Source organism: Vigna unguiculata, unplaced genomic scaffold (genome assembly GCF_037176805.1).
Source record: "Vigna unguiculata cultivar grain cowpea cultivar isolate G323 ecotype 2 unplaced genomic scaffold, ASM3717680v1 ptg000422l, whole genome shotgun sequence".
In the NCBI taxonomy this organism is placed as follows: Eukaryota; Viridiplantae; Streptophyta; class Magnoliopsida; order Fabales; family Fabaceae; genus Vigna; species Vigna unguiculata.
This window is the reverse complement of record NW_028197057.1, coordinates 12,657-32,500: the sequence shown is the minus strand read 5'-3', so window position 1 is coordinate 32,500 and position 19,844 is coordinate 12,657. Positions and strand designations below refer to the sequence as shown.

General features: G+C 31.8%; 3 non-coding genes across 3 annotated transcripts; 1 reads left to right on the top strand and 2 right to left on the bottom strand.

The window, feature by feature from the left end:
* Nucleotides 1-15,888: 15,888 nt before the first annotated feature.
* TRNAF-GAA (transfer RNA phenylalanine (anticodon GAA)) lies at nt 15,889-15,961 on the bottom strand. The gene has a single exon. It is a non-coding gene; the product is annotated as a tRNA-Phe (tRNA).
* Nucleotides 15,962-17,797: 1,836 nt separating this feature from the next.
* On the top strand, nt 17,798-17,870 carry TRNAT-UGU (transfer RNA threonine (anticodon UGU)). Its single transcript has one exon. It is a non-coding gene; the product is annotated as a tRNA-Thr (tRNA).
* Nucleotides 17,871-18,975: 1,105 nt separating this feature from the next.
* On the bottom strand, nt 18,976-19,063 carry TRNAS-GGA (transfer RNA serine (anticodon GGA)). The gene has a single exon. It is a non-coding gene; the product is annotated as a tRNA-Ser (tRNA).
* Nucleotides 19,064-19,844: the final 781 nt, after the last annotated feature.

The window sequence follows — 19,844 nt, the reverse complement described above, 5'->3', positions numbered from 1 at the left end:
CATGATTCTATTTGGTTTGCACAACCAACAAAATATTCTGAGAATATACAAGAAGATAAAAAAATACGAGATTGGATAAAAAATTTTATACAAAAAAATAGAAGAATATCCTCGGGTGTCGAGGGAATTGGAGAGATAAAGATTCAAAAAAGAATCGATCTGATTCAAGTCATAATATATATGGGATTTCCAAAGTTATTAATAGAGGGTAAGCCTCAAAAAATCGAAGAATTACAGACGAATATGCACAAAAAACTGAATTGTGTGAATAGAAAACTAAACATTGCTATTGTAAAAGTTACAAATGCTTATAAACACCCTAATATTCTTGCAGAATTTATAGCTGGACAATTAAAGAATAGAGTTTCATTTCGTAAAGCAATGAAAAAAGCTATTGAATTAACTGAACAAGCAGGTACAAAAGGAGTTCAAGTACAGATTGCAGGACGTATTGATGGAAAAGAAATTGCACGTGTCGAATGGATCAGAGAAGGTAGGGTTCCTCTCCAAACCATTCGAGCTAAAATTGAATATTGTTGTTATACAGTTCGAACTATTTATGGAGTTTTAGGGATAAAAGTTTGGATATTTTCGAAATAAAGAAAAATATGTCCTTCTTTCTATTCAATAATTCAATGTCCTATTTTGATTTTATATAAAACAAAAAAGAAAAAATTACTCGATTTTGATTCTCAAAAATTTATCTATTTTATAAGATTGAATCGACTAAAAAAAGAAATTAATCATTTTATAGAGGATTGCCATGCTTAGTGTGTGACTCGTTAGTTTTTTAGAATGATTAAAAAAAAAAAAGAAACCGGTTAATAGTATCAATTCATTTAAAAAGAACTAATAACCAACACATCACTTCGGATTATCTAGATCTAAAGAATTAGTCAAAAGAAAAAAAATTTAATAAAAAAAGAATATAGCAACTGAAAAATTGTGAAAGATAAAAGAAAAAAAAGATTATTTAGTTGTAAAGCAATAAAAATATATAGATAAAAGAAAAGGTGAAAGAAAGAGATTAAAATATATCAATGATATAGAATTCGAATATGTAAAGGTCTATGGGTCATCTCAGAAAAGATAGTGTATTAAAGCATCCTTAAAAATAAAAAAGAATAATATATATATTTTTTTTTTATTTTTAATGTCAATAAATTAAGAGCTCTGAATCAAGAAAAACTGATAATATTGATTCACGAAAAAAGAAATGAATATTCTATTCTAAAAAAATTTTATTAATTTTTAGCTATGAGAAAGGCTCCATTGTCGAATTAAAACCTAACCATTAATCGAGAGGCGATGGGAACGACGAAACCTGCAAATACTTAAGACTTAAGATTTTATTAAAAAAATCTTAAAGAAAACAAATCTTAATGATTTCTTAGGTGGGATGGCGGAAGAAACCTAAAAACAATCCATTTTTTAGGAGTTGTACCCTACATTAACATCTGAATTTCATTACATCTGAATTTGAGAATAAAAGAGTAAATATTCGCCCGCGAGAATTTTTCTTTTATTGAATTTTTTTATATTTTTGCCAATTCTAAGAATCGATATTGAAAACAAGATCTAAAAATTTCGAAGATTGTATGAAATCTCAAAAAATACCGAGATTTCGTTATTTACTAAACATATGACTATTTCTATTATTTTATCGATTAGATAGAATCTATATCCATATAGATATAGATATTTGAATTACTTCATTCGCGAGGAGCCGTATGAGGTGAAAATCTCATGTACGGTTCTGTAATAAAGATGGAATTGAAAAACAACCATCAATTATAACCCCCAAAGAACCAGATTTCGTAAACAACATAGAGGAAGAATGAAGGGAATATCCTATCGAGGTAATAATATTTGCTTCGGAAGATATGCTCTTCAGGCACTTGAGCCAGCTTGGATAACATCTAGACAAATAGAAGCGGGACGGCGGGCAATGTCAAGAAATGTTCGCCGAGGTGGACAAATATGGGTACGTATTTTTCCAGACAAACCGGTTACAGTAAGACCTACTGAAACACGTATGGGTTCAGGAAAAGGATTTCCCGAATATTGGGTAGCTGTTGTTAAACCTGGGAAAATACTTTATGAAATGGGTGGAGTACCAGAAAATATAGCAAGAAAGGCTATTTCAATAGCATCATCCAAAATGCCGATACGAACTCAATTCATTATTTCAGGATAATAAAAGAGAACCAAAGAAAATAGGTCTTTAGAATGAAAAGAAAAAAGGCAATAATAGGTTCCTTTTTTTTTGAACACAAAATATTTTTACTTCCTTTTTTAGATTGAAATAATAAAAAAATGATATGATTCAACCTCAAACTCATTTGAATGTAGCGGATAACAGCGGAGCACGTGAACTGATGTGTATTCGAATCCTAGGAGCTAGTAATCGACGATATGCTTATATTGGCGACATTGTTGTTGCTGTAATCAAACAAGCAGTACCAAATACGAACTTAGAAAAATCTGAAGTGATCAGAGCTGTAATTGTACGTACTTGTAAACAACTAAAACGTAGCAACGGTATAATAATTCAGTATGATGATAATGCTGCAGTTATAATTGATCAAGAAGGAAATCCAAAAGGAACTCGAATCTTTTGCGCAATCGCCCGGGAATTGAGACAGTTAAATTTCACTAAAATAGTTTCATTAGCACCTGAGGTATTATAAGAGGAAACCACGATATGGATATATTCTTTTTTTGTGAAATAGATAAATGTATCTATTTTATCTCAAAAATATATCTTTTGTAATAATTATTATTTTGAAGAATTCGTACTTATAAGTTTTAGAAGTAGCCATTTTTCTTTATTTCAGATTTATACTTGAAAACCTAAACAATATCTATATCTATCTATATATAGATATGGGCGAACGACGGGAATTGAACCCGCGCATGGTGGATTCACAATCCACTGCCTTGATCCACTTGGCTACATCCGCCCTTATAGTAAAAATGATCTATATCTCAAATTCTACCTTTTCATTATCCTTTTTTTTCTAACAAAGGAAAAAAAAAAAGATAAGGAATCATTAAATCAATCAAAAACGTATGTATAAATCTATAGAAATCTAAAAAAAAGATTACTAATCCAATATCCAATATAAAGGAGCAATATTAACAAAGTTGATATTGCTCCTTTATTTTTAAACAAAAACTCGTCTACTTTAAATTAAGATCAAAATTTTATCCATTAACAGATGGAGCTTCCATCGCAGCTAGATCTAGAGGGAAATTATGAGCATTACGTTCATGCATTACTTCCATACCAAGGTTAGCTCGGTTAATAATATCAGCCCAGGTATTTATTACACGACCTTGACTATCAACTACGGATTGGTTGAAATTAAAACCATTTAAGTTGAAAGCCATAGTGCTGATACCTAAAGCGGTAAACCAAATACCTACTACAGGCCAAGCAGCTAGGAAGAAATGTAAAGAACGAGAATTGTTGAAACTTGCATATTGGAAGATTAATCGGCCAAAATAACCATGAGCAGCTACAATATTATAAGTTTCTTCCTCTTGACCAAATCTGTAACCTTCATTAGCGGATTCATTTTCTGTGGTTTCCCTGATCAAACTAGAAGTTACCAAGGAACCATGCATAGCACTGAATAGGGAGCCGCCGAATACACCAGCTACACCTAACATGTGAAATGGATGCATAAGAATATTATGCTCAGCCTGAAATACAATCATAAAATTGAAAGTACCTGAAATTCCTAGAGGCATACCATCCGAAAAGCTTCCTTGACCAATAGGATAGATCAAGAAAACAGCAGTAGCGGCTGCAACAGGAGCTGAATATGCAACAGCAATCCAAGGACGCATACCCAGACGAAAACTAAGTTCCCACTCACGACCCATGTAGCAAGCTACACCAAGTAAGAAGTGTAGAACAATTAGTTCATAAGGACCGCCGTTGTATAACCACTCATCAACAGAAGCTGCTTCCCAGATCGGATAAAAATGCAAACCTATAGCCGCAGAAGTAGGAATAATCGCACCAGAAATGATATTGTTTCCATAAAGTAGAGATCCAGAAACAGGCTCACGAATACCATCAATATCTACTGGAGGGGCAGCGATAAAAGCGATAATAAATACAGAAGTTGCAGTCAATAAAGTAGGAATCATCAAAACACCAAACCATCCAATGTAAAGACGATTTTCGGTGCTGGTTATCCAATTACAGAAGCGACCCCATAGGCTTTCGCTCTCAGCGTCTCTCTAAAATTGCAGTCATGGTAAAATCTTGGTTCATTTAATCATTAGGGACTCCCAAGCACAAAAATTCTCTATAATGCGAGAATTTGAGGACTTGTTATTCAACAGTATAACATGACTTATATACCAGTGTCAACCAATACTAATATCCATAGTATGTTCTTATTCATTAGTATGTTCTTATTCATTTCGGTTTATCCGAATTTACCTTGTTTATCCCATTTCATTGATTCATAAAAAAAGTTTATTTTCTATATATCATTCTATTTATAGAAATAGAGAATAGAAATATAGATATAATACAACATCGATCTACAAAAATGAGTTGCCCGGGACTTGAACCCGGAACTAGTCGGATGAAGTAGATAATTTATTCTTGAATAAAATTCAACAATAGAATAAAACAAGAAAAAATCCCTCCCCAAGCCGTGTTTGCAGTTTTCATTGCACACGGCTTTCCCTATGTATACATCTAAACCTTAATTACTTGCCTAGCAAAAGACTCTAAGAAAGTGAAATATAATATTTAATTCATTAACCCCGAATCTTGACTCTGACTACATGAGCATTTCAAAATCCTATATATAGATATAGAAGACTAAAAAAAATGATTTTTTTATCCTCATTGAATAAAAAGAAGGAAGTTCGTTTTATCAATTTACACCGATTTAAAAAATAACATAACCTATTTTCAATTATAAATAATTGACGAAATCGTTTCTTAAAAGAATATCCAAATACCAAATACGACCTCTATAAAACCTACGCAAAGTAAAAGAAGTTCTTGGAAAAATCAAAGAAAAAAGATCTTCTTCTGTAAAAAATTCTTGCAATAATTTTTCTGAACTTAATTTTTTCAAATAAATGCGCACAGTACTTTTATGCTTACGAGCCAAAGTTTTTATACAAGAAAACCGAAGTATATATTTTATTTGATAGAAACTCTTTTTTTTTGCAGATCCATTGTAATAATGAGAAAAATTTCTGCATATGCGCAAAAACCGGTCAATAATATCAAAATCAGATAAATTGGCCCAAACCGGCTTACTAATAGGATGACCCATTACATTACAAAATTTTGTTTTAGCCAATGATCTCATTAGAGGAATAATGGGAACTATTGTATCAAGTTTTTTTATAACAATTTTAATAAGAAATGAATTTTGCAACATTTGACTTCGTACTACTGAAAGATTTAGTGGAATACTTAAAAAATAGCCTAAAAAGTGAAATGAATACTGAGATAATTCGTTTATATAGATCGTTTCTAGTCCAGCCCAAATATCAAAATGACATTGCCATAAATATATAAAATAGTATTTCCATTTATTTATCAAAAAAGGAGTATTCTTTAAAACCAGAATTGATTTTCCTTGATATCTAACATAATGGATGAAAGTATCCTTAAAGAAGAAGAAAGTATATGAACAATTCTTAGTAGATACTTCTACAAGATGTTTTATTTTTTCATAGAAAAAAATTCGCTCAAAAAAAACGCGAAAATGTTTTAACTGTAACTGAGAGGATTTGTTACGTAGAAAAAGAAAGATAGATTCATATTCCCATACATATAAATTATATAGGAACAAGAAAATTCTTCGATTCCTTTTTGAAAAAAAAGTAAAAATCCATTTTTTTGGAGGAAAAAGACTATTCCAATTATAATAGTAATAAAAAAACAACCTTATTAAATGAAAGAAAGAGACATCTTTTATCGAATATCGCAGGATTTGAACCAAGATTTCCAGATGGATAGGATAGGGTATTCGTATATCTGACTTATGATTTAAATATATCAGTTGATCTTCGAAAAAGGGAAAGATCGAATGAATTGATTGAAAATTTTTATAAGATTTTACGATTTCTAATCCCCTTAAGGAAGAGCTAAATAATTGTAGAGAAAATAGAATCTCCACGACGATACCAAAACCTTCTAATATTATTTGAGAAAAAAAATGATAATTATAACCCACAAAAGTATTTTTTTTAGAATCATTAACAAAAAGAATGAAATGAGTCTGTTGATACATTCGAGTACTTAAACGTTTTACAATTAGTAAACTAAATTTATTGTTATAATCGACATTTTCTATAAAAAAGGACTCATGAGCATAAGCTAGTCCATAAATAGATTCCCGAAAAAAAAGTGGGTATAGGATGTCCTGGTATCGAGATCTACGGAGTTCTAAATATGCTTGATATTGCTCCATTAAAAAAAAAAAAGTCTATTTGGTCAAACAAAGAATCAGAGATTCATTGGATTATCAAATGATACATAGTGCGATATGGTCAAAACAGAAAATTATAGGTATAAATATATACCTAGAGAAGTAAAACCCATTAACGGACTCTCTCTAATCGATTTTTTGCCTAATTTTTGTTCTAGGATAACGAGCTAATTAAGAATCCTTTATTTTTTTTTTACCTAATCGCTCTTTTGATTTTGGAAAAAATATCTTTATCAATATACTCTTTCTTTTACACATTTATCGCTACCCCAAAATACCAAAAGATAATGGAAAATAGCTATATAGTTAGGACTCATAACAAAAATAAACCATTCACCAGAAAAGCTTTTCCCACATCAAGCACTAACCTATTTTTAACGTACAATTAGATGGGGTAATGATCCAAATAAAAAATAAATGAAAGCTCGATGCTTTTTGTTTCCCTATTAGAATTAGAACCACCAAGTTCTATCCCTTTATTAATCAAACCCAACGGAATTTTTTTTGTTACGAGCCAAAAATTCAAACAAAAATTTGAGCTGGATCCTAAAAGAATGAAATATTTTTAGAATTCTTCATTGATACGACATGCTACTTTTTCCAGTCATTCCTTTCTGGATCAGTCGTGGTTTTACAAGCTCTACCGATAGTATCGACGAACCCATTGCTTCATAGAAATGCGTAAAAAATAGAGTCGCTCTTAAAAGCCGAGTACTCTACCATTGAGTTAGCAACCCCATTACAATTTAAAAAATAAGGTGGATATTTATACCCAATCGCAATCAAAAAAATAAAATTACAAAATTGAATTGTCTAAAAAACTAAAAAAAGATATACCACCTATTTAAATACTATGTTCTTGAAATACTATGTTAGAGTTATCCATTATTATTATATATATAAGACTATATATATATTGGTATATATAGATCTAATATTTTCGTATATATATTCGTGTTTACCTTTCAATTCACTTACTTATTCATTAACAAAGTTTTTCTTGTTTGTCTCGCAGAAAGAAAACCAATGAACCTACCATTTGATGAAGTAATAACGCCTATTTAACGTAAGTAAGGTGATCAATTTATTCACGATCGGATTATATTTATTTGATACAGTGTTGTCAATATTAGTATTGAAAAAAAAATACAATCGAATAAATACAATCGAATTAATAAGATTTTCAATCTTATTAATTCGATTATTAGTATTATGTTAGAATTACTTATAAGAAAAATTATTTAAATATATATATATCTTTTTTTATTCTAAAATGATATTCTAAACTAAAAAAACGTATAAAATTATAGAAATATAGAAATCAATAGGAAAATACAAATTTCATATAGAAATGGAACAACTTCCCTATTATGTGAAATTCACATCGAAAAAGGCAATAGCCAGTTTCCCTTATAAATTGTAATCACTTTTTTCGTAAAATATCGTCTACTTACTATGCTTCTATTCCAATACGAAAGATAGAAATCTGTTTAATAATTAAGTATCTTTGTATTCGGCTCAATCCTTCTTTTAGGAAAAGATTGTGCCGAGTTTAATTGCAATTAATCCAAAGTATCCATTGCTTCGAATTCAAATAGTATCCATTGCTTCGAATTCAAATTTGATCTCCTTCCATACTTCGCAAGCAGCAGCTAATTCAGGACTCCATTTGCTAGCCTCACGGATAATTTCATTACCTTCACGAGCAAGATCACGTCCTTCATTTCGAGCCTTCACACAGGCTTCAAGAGCTACTCGATTAGCTACAGCACCTGGTGCATTTCCCCAAGGGTGTCCTAAAGTTCCTCCGCCAAATTGAAGTACGGAATCATCTCCAAAGATTTCGGTCAGAGCAGGCATATGCCAAACGTGAATACCTCCCGAAGCAACAGGCAGAACACCTGGTAGAGAAACCCAATCCTGAGTGAAATAAATACCACGACTTCGATCTTTTTCAACAAAATCATCACGCAGTAAGTCAACAAAACCTAAAGTGATATCTCTTTCCCCTTCAAGTTTACCTACTACGGTACCGGAGTGAACATGATCTCCACCAGACAAACGTAATGCTTTAGCTAATACACGAAAGTGCATACCATGATTCTTTTGTCTGTCGATAACTGCATGCATTGCACGATGTATATGAAGAAGTAGACCATTATCTCGGCAATAATGAGCCAAGCTAGTATTTGCAGTGAATCCCCCTGTTAAATAATCATGCATTACGATAGGAACGCCTAATTCTCTGGCAAATACAGCTCTTTTCATCATTTCTTCGCATGTACCCGCAGTTGCATTCAAGTAATGCCCTTTGATTTCACCTGTTTCAGCCTGTGATTTAAAAATCGCTTCAGCACAAAATAAGAAACGGTCTCTCCAACGCATAAATGGTTGGGAATTCACATTTTCATCATCTTTGGTAAAATCAAGTCCCCCACGAAGACATTCATAAACAGCTCTACCATAATTCTTAGCGGATAACCCCAATTTAGGTTTAATAGTACATCCTAATAGGGGACGACCATACTTGTTCAATTTATCTCTCTCAACTTGGATGCCGTGAGGCGGACCTTGGAAAGTTTTAATATAAGCGGTTGGGATTCGCAAATCCTCCAGACGTAGAGCACGCAGTGCCTTGAACCCAAATACATTACCGACAATAGAAGTAAACATGTTAGTAACAGAACCTTCTTCAAAAAGGTCTAAAGGATAAGCTACGTAAGCAATATATTGATTTTCTTCCCCAGCAACAGGTTCGATGTGATAGCATCGTCCTTTGTAACGATCAAGACTGGTAAGCCCATCGGTCCACACAGTTGTCCATGTACCAGTAGAAGATTCGGCGGCTACCGCAGCACCTGCTTCTTCAGGTGGAACTCCAGGTTGAGGAGTTACTCGAAATGCTGCCAAGATATCAGTATCTTTGGTTTCATACTCAGGAGTATAATAATTCAATTTATAATCTTTAACACCAGCTTTGAACCCAACACTTGCTTTAGTCTCTGTTTGTGGTGACATAAATCCCTCCCTACAACTCTTGAATTAAGAATTCTTGAAACAATAAGGTCTACTCGATATGACTTAGGAGTTAATGAAATCTTTTACAAAAATCAACTACTATTATCAATTAATCCCAAAGGTTCGTTATGTTATTATTAAATTAAACGATGGTATTTGATTTGTCAAATACATCATTATTGTATACTCTTTTCTATGTATGGCGCAACCCAATCTTTTTTTTTTTTCAATTTGATCTTATTTTTTAATTTTGAAATCGAAAGATCTAATCTAAATAATAATAATAATTTATTCTTAATCTTGACAGTGATATATGTTGTCTATGTAAATCCTAGATGTAAAAATAGGCAGCTTTCTCCCCGGAAAATAAAAAAAGAGGTCAAAAAATAGGGAAACAGAGGGTAAGTCTAAAAAATTGTCTACTGAGGAAATACGAAAGCCAATGATAAAAAAAATGAATTCTAAATTAAGGTACAGGTTCGAATTCCATACAGAATATAGATGATATTTTCTAGAATGATAGAAAAAAAGAAAAGACTTTCGAAAGATTTTATCCAATTGAAATTTTCAAAATAACTGCAGTAAGCTTAAGAATTCAATAATTGAATTTGAATAAGTAAGTAAACAGTTAAAGAGGATTGATGGAATAGTACCAAAAAAATGGAGTACTAACTCCCATTTCTTATTTCTTTTTGAATTAACCGATCAACTTGCTTTCTTATCGAACATTTCTTTTTGATTTAAAAACTTTTTCGGAAAAAAAAATTGGCTTTTGATATGCGAATAAATCCTCCTACTTCCGGTCCTGAAGTTTCTTCGATTGAAAAAAAAAATCTGGGACATATTGACCAAATAATTGGTCCGGTACTAGATGTAGCCTTTCCCCCGGGGAAGATGCCTAATATTTACAATGCTCTGGTAGTTAAGGGTCGAGATACTGTTGGTCAACAAATTAATGTGACTTGTGAAGTACAACAATTATTAGGAAATAATCGAGTTAGGGCTGTAGCTATGAGTGCTACAGATGGTCTAATGAGAGGAATGCAAGTTATTGACACAGGAACTCCCCTAAGTGTTCCAGTAGGCGGAGCAACTCTAGGACGAATTTTCAACGTGCTTGGAGAGCCGATTGATAATTTAGGTCCTGTAGATACTCGTACAACATCTCCCATTCATAGATCTGCGCCTACCTTTATACAATTAGATACAAAATTATCTATTTTTGAAACAGGAATAAAAGTAGTAGATCTTTTAGCTCCTTATCGTCGTGGAGGAAAAATAGGACTTTTCGGTGGAGCTGGAGTGGGTAAAACAGTACTTATTATGGAATTGATCAATAACATTGCCAAAGCTCATGGAGGTGTATCTGTATTTGGCGGAGTAGGTGAGCGTACTCGCGAGGGAAATGATCTTTATATGGAAATGAAAGAATCTGGAGTAATTAATGAACAAAATATTGCAGAATCCAAAGTAGCTTTAGTATATGGTCAAATGAATGAACCACCCGGAGCTCGTATGAGAGTTGGTTTAACTGCCCTAACTATGGCGGAATATTTTCGAGATGTCAATGAGCAAGATGTACTTCTATTTATCGACAATATCTTCCGCTTCGTTCAAGCAGGATCTGAAGTATCTGCCTTATTGGGTCGAATGCCCTCTGCTGTGGGTTATCAACCCACTCTTAGTACTGAAATGGGTTCTTTACAAGAAAGAATCACTTCTACCAAAGAAGGGTCCATAACTTCTATTCAAGCAGTTTATGTACCTGCCGACGATTTAACTGACCCTGCTCCTGCTACGACATTTGCACATTTAGATGCTACTACTGTACTATCAAGAGGATTAGCCGCCAAAGGTATCTATCCAGCAGTAGATCCTTTAGATTCAACCTCAACTATGCTCCAACCTCGAATCGTTGGTGAAGAACATTATGAGACTGCGCAACGAGTTAAACAAACTTTACAACGTTACAAAGAACTTCAAGACATTATAGCTATCCTTGGCTTGGACGAATTATCCGAAGAAGATCGCTTAACCGTAGCAAGAGCACGAAAAATTGAGCGTTTCTTATCACAACCTTTTTTCGTAGCAGAAGTTTTTACCGGTTCGGCTGGAAAATATGTTGGTCTAGTAGAAACAATTAGAGGGTTTAATTTGATTCTTTCTGGAGAATTAGACGGTCTTCCTGAACAAGCCTTTTATTTGGTAGGTAATATCGATGAAGCTACTGCGAAGGCTACGAACTTAGAAACGGAGAGCAATTTGAAGAAATGACTTTAAATCTTTGTGTATTGACCCCCAATCGAATTGTTTGGGATTCAGAAGTGAAGGAAATCATTTTACCTACTAATAGCGGACAAATTGGAGTATTACCTAATCATGCGCCTATTGCCTCAGCTGTCGATATAGGTATTTTGAGAATACGTCTTAAAGACCAATGGTTAACAATGGCTCTGATGGGGGGGTTTGCTAGAATAAATAATAATGAGATAACTGTTTTAGTAAATGATGCGGAAAAGGGTAGTGACATTGATCCACAAGAAGCACAGCAAACTCTTGAAATAGCAGAAACTAATTTGAATAAGGCTGAAGGCAAGAGACAAACAATTGAGGCAAATCTAGCTCTTAGACGAGCTAGAACACGAGTAGAGGCTATCAATGTTATTTCATAACAAGTTGAAATTGATGCGTCCCAATATCCGAAAACAATAAAAAGAAAAAAGAAACAGTCAGAAGAAAAAAGTAAGTAGAAAAGCTTATTAGATACCACAGTCAAAGGTATCTAATAAGTTATAACTATACCTTACCTACTATTGGATTTGAACCAATGACTCCCGCCGTATGAAAGCAATACTCTAACCACTGAGTTAAGTAGGTAATTTAGGACTCCTCCTCAAAAAAAAAAAAAGAAGAGTACCCATCTATCAGATTAATTGATTATAAATGTAAAATTACTGATAAGCAATACCAACCCCCGTTCAAGGGATTCGATCATGTAATATTCATCTTGACAAGCAATTATCTTCATACTATGATAAAATATGTATCAAAAACACAAGGGCTGTAGCTCAGTTAGGTAGAGCACCTCGTTTACACGAGCGCCAATGCTTTTTTTCAGAGGAGTTCATCTTGTAATTAAAAAAGTTTATCTTATAGTAAGAAATCGGTGTCTTACTCCATTTTAAGGAACAAAACAAGAGAACACTAGCCTGACAAAGGGTTTAGCCATAAAATCGAATCCATAATTGATTTGAGATATTGATAAGGTGAATACCCATTTCTCGTCAATGCTAAACATAAAGGGTATAGGGACCTAAAAAAGATTATCTTTTCTTCCTATTTTATGAACTTTAAGGTGTATGAAGTGTCATTTCTTATCTTCTATTTTAATTTTAGTAGGTGGATAAAGAGTCCATTTAACTTAAGTTGATCTAGGCCAGAAGCAGACCTACGTCAAGATAATCCTTCTTTGAAACACTTTGGTAGTGCTCTTTGATTGTTATACAAATAAAAAAGAAGAGCATAGGGAATCATCTCTTTATTCTTTACTGTAAAAAAAAAAAAAGATGGTGGACTAACTAATATTTTTATCAGTTAATGAAAAAGCTCAATGCAAAAAAAAATGCATGTTGGGTTTTGAAAACAATTTAAATCATTTAGATAATAATTAGTTTGATCTGTTTTACCGAGAAGGTCTACGGTTCGAGTCCGTATAGCCCTAATATTCCTACAGATACTAATAATATTAATACTATTTTGGATCGAATAGATCTCATTACTAAGACTATTACTAAAAAAAAAACAATTTGTAACTTTCTATTCGAACATATTCATATTCGATAGAATAATATTAATATTAGTATATTCAGCTAGTCTAAAAAAATGGAGACTTTAGACTAAAAATGAAAATGAATTTGGTATATTTTCTACATTCAGAGGAGTACTTTTATGTTTCTTCTTTACGAATATGATATTTTTTGGGCATTTCTAATAATATCAAGTTTGATTCCTATTTTGGCATTTCTAATTTCTGGAATTTTAGCCCCCATTAGCAAGGGACCGGAAAAACTTTCTAGTTATGAATCCGGAATAGAACCAATAGGCGATGCTTGGTTACAATTTCGAATCCGTTATTATATGTTTGCTCTCATTTTTGTTGTTTTTGATGTTGAAACGGTTTTTCTTTATCCATGGGCAATGAGTTTCGATGTATTAGGGGTATCCGTATTTTTAGAAGCTTTCTTATTCGTGCTTATCCTAATTGTTGGTTCAGTTTATGCATGGCGAAAGGGGGCATTAGAATGGTCTTAATTCTTGACTATTTAGACAATTAGAAAAAAAAATATTGAGACAATTATGAATTCCATTGAGTTTCCCTTACTTGATCAAACAACCCAAAATTCAGTTATTTCAACGACATTAAATGATTTTTCAAATTGGTCAAGATTATCCAGTTTATGGCCGCTTCTTTATGGTACGAGTTGTTGCTTCATTGAATTTGCTTCATTAATAGGATCACGATTCGATTTTGATCGTTATGGACTAGTACCACGATCGAGTCCTAGGCAGGCGGACCTAATTTTAACAGCGGGCACTGTAACTATGAAAATGGCCCCTTCTTTAGTTCGATTATATGAACAAATGCCCGAACCTAAATATGTTATTGCTATGGGAGCCTGTACAATTACGGGGGGGATGTTTAGTACCGATTCTTATAGTACTGTTCGAGGCGTAGATAAGCTAATTCCTGTAGATGTATATTTGCCGGGCTGTCCACCTAAACCGGAGGCCATTATAGATGCTATAACAAAACTTCGTAAGAAAATATCTCGAGAAATATATGAAGATCCAATGAGTTTTCAACGAGAGAATAGATGTTTTACTACCAACCATAAGTTTCATGTTGGATACAGTACTTATACTGACAATTATGGTCAAGAATTTTTCTATCAACCGCCATCTACTTCAGAGATATCGTCTGACACATTTTTTTAAAGTACAATAATAAAAAGCAATTCCTTTTTTAAAAATTTCATCGTATTTTAAAAATTTCATCGTAATAGAAAATACTAATACCAAACTCATAAAAAAAATTTAGGAGAAGCAAAAAATGCAAGGTCGTTTGTCTTCTTGGCTAGTCAAACATGGACTAATTCATAGATCCTTGGGTTTCGATTACCTAGGAATAGAGACTTTACAAATAAAGCCCGAGGATTGGCATTCCATTGCTGTCATTTTATATGTATATGGTTACAATTATCTACGTTCTCAATGTGCCTATGATGTAGCACCCGGAGGACTCTTAGCTAGTGTATATCATTTTACAAGAATAGAGTATGGTATAAATCAACCCGAAGAGGTATGCATAAAAATATTTGTATCAAGAAAAAATCCCAGAATTCCTTCGATTTTTTGGGTTTGGAAAAGTGCGGATTTTCAAGAAAAGGAATCTTATGATATGTTGGGAATCTCTTATGATAGTCATCCGCGTCTAAGACGTATTTTAATGCCCGAAAATTGGATAGGATGGCCTTTGCGTAAAGATTATATTGCTCCAAATTTTTATGAAATACAAGATGCTCACTAAATGATAAAAATAATAAACTAATCCAAACTTCTGCAACCCCAGTCAAAGAATATAAGTACATTCTGTTATAGATCAGACAAAATAATTGATTGACATTAAATCAGGCAGAGTAATGGAAGTTGCATTCAGATATTATTATGTGAGAAATCACAAAATTCAGAAATAATAGAATGAATAATTATAGGGTTTAAAATAGGATGGATAGGAGTTTCTTAAGATTCTAAAACAAAAACAATACTGAGTTCTTATCAGCCAAGCCAATAAAAGAAATAGGATGAACTGCAAAAATTCTTTATCTTTATAATAAACTAATTCTTTATCTTTATAATAAACTATATAACGTGCACATCACCATCAATTATACGGCCACGAAAAAAAAAACACAAAGAAAAGGGCTCGATTCTATTTTGGTAATCCTTCTCAGATGAATTCTTAATATTCTCACTCCACCCCAGAACTTCGACTTTTAGGTCTTTTAACCAACTAATTAAACCACTCGAATATTATGGAAATAGAAACCTTTTTTTGTATCGCAGAAAAAAAAGGAAAAAAATAGATAAAGAATTCATTATCTATATATCTATATCTATATATATATAGATACTATAGATAAGCGAATATACCTAATAAAAAATTGCATCTATTCTTTAATCATCTAGGAAAAGTATATCTACAGATACCTAAATAGATCAAAGAAATATGTTATGTATCAGAATCTAGAAGAACACAAATTTGTATGAGTATCTATCCCCCATATTCATTAAAATGAATATGGGGGATAGATACTCATACAAATGAATCTTGTGTCAGGAACCAGATTTGAACTGGTGACACGAGGATTTTCAGTCCTCTGCTCTACCAACTGAGCTATCCCGACCATTCTTGAAGCTTAATACTTTGATTTTAAAAGATTTTTAAAATCTATGTTAATGAATCTATATCAACTAAGTAAAAAAAAAGTTTGTAAGTGAGTTTCCGCAGTAATAATTATTTTTTATTGTTAATCGTTAATTACGCATATGAAAATTCCTTGCTAAAAAATAAGATATTAATTTATACATTTCTGATTAAAAAAAATTCTATGTGTTTCACATATATATTTATATCTATTCCAAAACTCGTCCCTTGTCATTATGATAGATAAGAAAATTATGATAGATAGGAAATTGATGAAAATAAAAATTCCAATTTCGTTGGGAAATAATAAATCGAATAAAACACATAAATAAGGACTTCAAGATAGAGAGGATATAGGAAAAAAATTAGAAAATGAAAAAGTATTTTTGGGGATAGAGGGACTTGAACCCTCATGATTTCTTAAGTCGACGGATTTTCCTCTTACTTTCAATTTCATTGTTGTCGGTATTGACATGTAGAATAGGACTCTATCTTTATTCTCATCTGATTTATCAGTTCTTCAAGGGTTTTAGCCGATTATGATGAAGTGAATAATTTCATCAATAAATATTCCATCTTTTCTTCAACTTCGAATTGATTTGATTCACATTTTTCATTTGTGAATATTTTTATCACAAATAGATCTTCAATAATAAAATAAAAAGTAACAAATTGAAAGAGTATTTCAGTATATATATATGTTTCTAAATGTTTATCTTTGATCCATTCCTGTAATTTTGGTGAAAGGATTCTTTTACTAATGCAATAAAAAAAGTCGTCAATTTCGTTTGTTAGAACAGCTTCCATAGAGTCTCTGCACCTATCCCTTTTTTATTATCACTTTCTGAATTTTTATTTGTTTTCAGAAAACAGGATTTGGCTCAGGATTGCCCATTGTGAATTCCAGGGTTTCTCTGAATTTGAAAATTATTACTTGGTAAGTTTCCATACCAAAACTCAATCCAATTAAGTCCGTAGCGTCTACCAATTTCGCCATATCCCCATCTTTTTTTTTATTTGAATCTGATTATAATAGAATGCTTTTTTTTTCATTTCTATTATGAGAATTATGCGGGAACTTTTGAATTCATTAAATACATATTATTTTATTAAATATTAAAAACCCCTTTCTCCAATTTTATAGATTTTATTTCATCTATATTGGATACCTTTATTTGTTTGAATCAGAACTAATTCTAATATCTATATATTAACAATTCAATATACACAGATATAGACCACATATCTACTTATCTTCTATGTACCTACTTATCTTCTTTTTTCATACAATTTAGAATACTCGAATGGTCGATTCTTTTTTTTTTTTTGTTTTTGCTTAAAAAAAAAAAGAAAATAAACAATCCATTTATTCATATACAATTTATATAACTAAAACGAATCTAGTGGCTAAAAAAAACCATTCTTTTAATTGAATATAATATAGAATTAGACATTTACTTAGAAATATGGAATTCCTTAATAAATATTTACTAAAATTTATATTTATTCAAATTTACTTTAAGTACTAATAAATAATCTTTTTGAAAGAAATCAATTTAATAATATATATCTAGAATAGTAGATCGAAATAAATTATATTAAATAAATTATATTAATATAATATTAATTATTATCTTGCACTTTATGTTATCAGATAAAATAAATAATAGAAATAATAAAAATTGGGTTTGATTTTCTATATTTTCTTTCTCTATTTTTGATGTTTGTATTAATTTGAATTTTGTTATAAATAACTAAAAATTGATAACTAAGATCCCATTCAATTCTTCTGCATATGTATATTTCGTTTACATTAGCCGGTTTAGCTCAGAGGTTAGAGCATCGCATTTGTAATGCGATGGTCATCGGTTCGAATCCGATAACCGGCTTTTCTCTATTTGTTTTTTACATAATTGATAATATCTTTTTTAGAAATAAAAAATTGGGAGAGTTCGATCTCTGCGGAAGAAATCAAGAAATTAACCTACTTTTTTGTATTCTTTTATATACAATAAATTCGGATATTGATAAAATTCATCTAATTCTTCTTTGTACTATAAAACTTTAGTAGATTTCGCTTCATTTAGAATTCTATAATATTTTTCATTTCGTTTAGTTTTCATTTCGATTTATAAGATTTTTCATTTTAAAAAAGGAGTTTTTATGTCACGTTACAGAGGACCTCGTTTCAAAAAAATACGTCGTCTAGGATATTTACCAGGACTTACTAGTAAAAGGCCAACAGTCAAAAACGAATTTCGAAATCAATTGCGCTTCAGTAAAAAATCTCAATATCGTATTCGTTTAGAAGAAAAACAAAAATTGCGTTTTCATTATGGTCTTACAGAACGACAATTGCTTAAATACGTTCGTATCTCCGGAAAAGCTAAAGGATCAACTGGTCAGGTTTTATTACAACTACTTGAAATGCGCTTGGATAACATACTTTTTCGATTGGGTATGGCTGCGACTATTCCTCAAGCCCGCCAATTTATAAACCATAGACATGTTTTAGTTAATGGTCGTATAGTGGATATACCAAGTTATCGTTGTAAACCTCAAGATATTATTACAGCAAAGGATGAACAAAAATCTAAAACTCTTATTCAAAATTATTTTGATTCAGCCCCCCATGAGAAATTGCCAAATCATTTGACTGTTCACCCTTTCCAATATAAAGGTTTAATTAATCAAATAATAGATAATAAATGGGTTGGTTTGAAAATAAATGAATTACTGGTTGTAGAATATTATTCTCGTCAAACTTAAACTTAACTAAAATAACAAGAGTTTTTTTTACAAGGATTTTCTGCTATTCATATATCATAGACATGGATATGCGAAAATTTTTATTCCTTGCCCACCCGTTATCCACTATTTTTTGTATTACCGAAAAATGAGGAATATAAAGTTGTCCATATCAACAAACAAATTTGAAATATGAAATAATGGTATGCATTGGGATGAGTAATATTGATGAATTTGGTAAAGATTCGGAAAGAGAGGGATTCGAACCCCCGGTAAACAAAAAGCCTACATAGCAGTTCCAATGCTACGCCTTGAACCACTCGGCCATCTCTCCTATATAATGATGCCCAGAAACCGGTTGAATGTTGAATAGTGAATCAATCCTATTTTTCATAAATGCATAAAACCTATTCAAACTATAAAAATACAAAGTAAAATTAAAAAAAAACCTCCTACAAGGTCTTAGGATAAACAAATTTGATTGATGAGTTCATTTTTACGTTATTTCGCACTGTATTATAATTATACAATTCCTTTATTTGTGGGATTGATTTCTCACACCATGATTAATTAAATTATAGAATGGATTTCTACCTATGCCTAGATCTCGGATAAATGAAAATTTTATAGATAAGACCTTTTCAATTGTAGCCAATATCTTATTACGAATAATTCCGACAACTTCAGGAGAAAAAAGGGCATTCACTTATTACAGAGATGGTGTGATTTGATTCCATTTTTTTTGACCGATTTCGGTCAAAAAAAAATGGAATGGAAAAACCCCACGCGTGTTGAAGGTGAAATTTGTAAATAAAAGGATTAATTCCTTCTGTCGTGTATCCTCGATTAATGAAGCCTTATATGCTTGAATTTTAGGTTTCTAGTATTAAGCGAAAGGTTATACCTATACTTATGGGGTTAGGTCAACCCCAAATTACTAGTACTGATAGGCAACATTGGGAAAGAAGCACTACGCTTGGGAATCAAGGACACGAAAACTTTGTATCTATCTATATCCATGGCTTATCGAGATTGGGACTAACAGGAATGGTTGGGACAATAAATATCCATCTCGTTCATATTTTGGATACCCATAGAACCATCGAAGATTATTG